At 40.8% G+C, this 3,803-nt stretch overlaps 1 non-coding gene across 1 annotated transcript; it reads right to left on the bottom strand.

Moving 5' to 3' along the window:
* Nucleotides 1-1,721: 1,721 nt before the first annotated feature.
* Nucleotides 1,722-1,794, bottom strand: Trnat-ggu. Its single transcript has one exon. It is a non-coding gene; the product is annotated as a tRNA-Thr (tRNA).
* Between the last annotated feature and the right edge of the window lie 2,009 nt (nt 1,795-3,803).

Below are 3,803 nucleotides of genomic sequence, written 5' to 3'. Positions count from 1 at the left end.
TTCATCACAACGTGGGAACGTATGAAGGGCTTAATGCAATAGTCGTACAAGTCCATTACCTCCACTTTTCTGCCTATAATGCTTCTGAAATTAATGATCCAAACAAACAGAAAGAAAGGTTCATCTCTAGCAAGAGGCCATATGCTTGAATATTTCTGGTATCTCAACTGCAGATTTTTCAGCGCTCATTTAACTTTAGGACTCTGTATCTCAAAATGAACAAAAATGGAATTGTATTACTATTGAAATAAGCCCTTCATATAGCCTATCTCGCTCGTGGAAGCACCGGAGAACTTCGATTCTTTGGTTTTATTGTACTCCATCCGGTATATTGTGCGTAGAATATTGATTTTCTTCTTAACCTCTTCCCGCGTGGACCTAATGTATGGCTGGGAAAGACGTTCAACGTCTACCATTTTGGTAGCTACAAGTGGTATTTTGTTTTTAGTTTCAATTTTGGTGGAGACTCACGATACAGTGAGATAAACTGTAATAAAACTGTTTTTTACCCAAAGTATGCTGTGAAACATCGACATAAACAATGTCCGCCGTCTTGTCAAGTTTTCCATCAGTCAGAATTTGTGTCGATCACCTCATACACGCTCTATGTTTGAAGAACATGCCAAACAGCACCGAACGCGATGAAATATTTCGGAAATATAGTAAATTTCGACAAATTGTTTGATCTTGTGGGAGCTCAAAGAACCACTTTTTTTCCAAATAAGAATCACTCTTTTTCTAAAACTCAATAGCAATACATGGAAAATATTGATTTTTTTCTATCGATGTATCGTCAGCATTGATATCAGTCGGATGATTTACCGAAATGTCGCTGTATCGCTACTTAGAAAATTATACCGTCTCTACTGGCGAGGCCCTGCACTAGCGCCTGAGCGCGTTGGGGGACTATCGCTGCAGGTGTGCTGGCACCCAGAAGCCACGGACCTTGAGGTTACGTCACAGCCCAGCTGGCGACGTGCACTGAGCGACCGAAGCCCACACCAGGGCATCCTGCTTGTGCTCCAACAGCACAATGACAGAAACGTGTTAGGTAACGAAAGATACCCAGGCACAATGAATAATATACGGCGTTTAGCGCACTTAGTAACGCTAAACTAGAAAATGAAGCACGTTTCGATGAAACTGCTAAGAATCACAATCTGAATAAATGGTTCAAATGGCTCTGAGCACTATGGGACTTAACATCTGTGGTCATCAGTCCCCTAGAACTTAGAACTACTTAAACCTAACTAACCTAAGGACATCACACACATCCATGCCCGAGGCAGGATTCGAACCTGCGACCGTAGCAGTCCCGCGGTTCCGGACTGAGCGCCTGAACCGCTAGACCACCGCGGCCGGCACAATCTGAATATATCGCTGTTGCATCGTATCTAAACCTTATCAGCTACACATCGGTAGCTTAAAAACGCTAGCATATGGATATCTTTTTACATTGCCTCATTTCGGCTAGTTTTGTGAATTTGTGTAAGTAGTTGCGATACAAAGCGGATAGTCATCTTTGTCATGTTCAAAATTTGGTACAATATGTTGAGAACTGATCGACGACTTTTTTTCCACTTTATGCACCACCTTCTCGATCTTACACGCAGGTCCTGTAGCACCAGGGCCACCACATGTCTAGCAATTAGCGATACTTCACAGAGAGATTGTTTGTTCTTCGCCATTGAAACTTATTTGACCAGAACGTTCCAAAATGTTTACCGGGCCGGGATTCGAACCCGGGATCTCCTGCTTACCAAGCAGGTGCGGTAGCCACTGCGCCATCCGGCAGTGCCGATCGGCCGTTAGGCGTGCCGAGATAGTCCGTGCAGCTGCGATAACGCTGTATCCCGGATGGCGCAGAAGGGGAGTCGTACCGCCGTATCTCGACAATGTTAAATTGGCTATATAAATGCCCCGTTTTCTCAGGTACTGTTGAGTATTTAAAAGTGGTGTTTTTATCACATGTTCTCCCATGTTTTGTGACTGTATTGCTCTACAATCACTTTAAAATAATAACTGGAAAAAAGTTATGAATTTTTTCCCTAACATATAATTTTTTGGTATAAATTTTCACAATTTTAATTTCTTGATATTAACTATTACAGTAAATACTACTAAAGTAGAGCTACAACATCATTGTACTATCTATGTTATGTGGTAAATAATTCATTGATGTAGATTCAGAAGTTTCTGAGAAAAAGAGGCTTTTATACTCAAAAATGTCATGTTTAAAAATTGCGTTTAAAGAAAAAACTTTAATATAGAGCCAACTGATACATAAAAAATATGTTAGAATCCTCCTGGATGGTAGTCCTCATCTCCTCCTTCATCTTCCTCACCCAGTGCTGCACTCCTTCTCGTGGATCTGGCTTCTTTTGACATATTATTTGTTGCAATCTCTGCCTTCATGATTCACTGTTGGTCCAAGTCCATCACACTTTTAGTGGTGTTATAACCTTTATGAATGCCAAGATATTCCAAAACCTGTAGTCTTCCAGTATAGGCATCAATAAAAGTAAGAACAGCATCCAAAACACCAAGTTCAAAGACTGACCTTCCAACAAACACATTTTTTGGTATCCTTGACCATAAAACATTGTTAAATGATTCATTCGCATTTTGTATTTTGCCCTTGAGACATTTCTTGAACAGCCCTGGTTGGACAAGATCCTGAAACAAAGGTTTCGTGGCAAGCATAACAGAATTTGGTATAGTAATTTTGGCGAGAAAGTGTCTACTTTACCCTCCTCTTTTGCCTTTTAAGTATTCACACCATTCAGTGGAACACAGGTTGTGCATTGGTTCAGCATCTGTAGACAGCTTGTGAAAATAAACTGCCCAAACAGCTCTCTTCATATCAATTAAATTATATCTATTACTTCTAATCGCCATACCATAATATTGTGTAATCTGATCAATTTGTTTATCAGTCAGTCGACGTCTTATACTTAGACCATCAGATATCTTGGTACTTCCCAACTGCTGTTTGAGTCTACGTAGTCTCGTGCCCATCCTCTTTTGCACATGATTAATGCACTCTAGTTTTGTAATTGACAAATCACCATAGGGTTTACTCTCCACCACTGCCTTATACGATCGTGAGTCTCCATCCCCAAGAAAACTCATGCAGCGAACAGCACGGTCATGCTGGGAACGTTGGAACATTTTTACTGCAGAAGCAACCTCCATCCCTCCACTAGTTCCTTCATAGTTTCTCTGACAATTCATTTCACGCTTAGTTTGCTTTTCAGTACAGTTGCCTGCTTGCCTACAACCCTGACAGTACATGGTCAACACATTAAAATCCAACACTTTCCCATTGTCGATGCTGACAATAGATGGCCATGAATTCTTTGACTGGAAACCTCTTTTTTGCCACGATCCGTCGAATGATATTGCTATATCAGAACTACCATTTTCTGCTACATCCTGCTCTGCTGCTGTAGTCATTGACTCCATAGCACACGCCTTGACACTACTTCTTACTATGGAGTGGTATTTGATAGATTTTGTAGGGGGACTAGGGAGGTTCAGCAAGCCACAAAGAAGCTTACCAGCGTAATGGCCTTTTCCTATGCATCTAGGCCCATAGAAGTATCTTAAATCAATGTCAAAAAGTCCTTTCCTTACACTTACATCTGAAGTTTTTAAAAGTCTTTTCGTTTTTACAGTTCAAACACATTATCAGTAAAGTGCACACCAGACCATTGCGTTGAGATAACTTTCCACAAATTTCAATTTCCCCTCCACATATACGACAACACACTGTTTCACGCAAATCTGAAATAAGTATACGG

This window comes from Schistocerca piceifrons, chromosome 2 (genome assembly GCF_021461385.2).
Source record: "Schistocerca piceifrons isolate TAMUIC-IGC-003096 chromosome 2, iqSchPice1.1, whole genome shotgun sequence".
In the NCBI taxonomy this organism is placed as follows: domain Eukaryota; kingdom Metazoa; phylum Arthropoda; class Insecta; order Orthoptera; family Acrididae; genus Schistocerca; species Schistocerca piceifrons.
The sequence above is the reverse complement of the archived record's forward strand: the minus strand, read 5'-3'. Positions and strand labels throughout refer to the sequence as shown.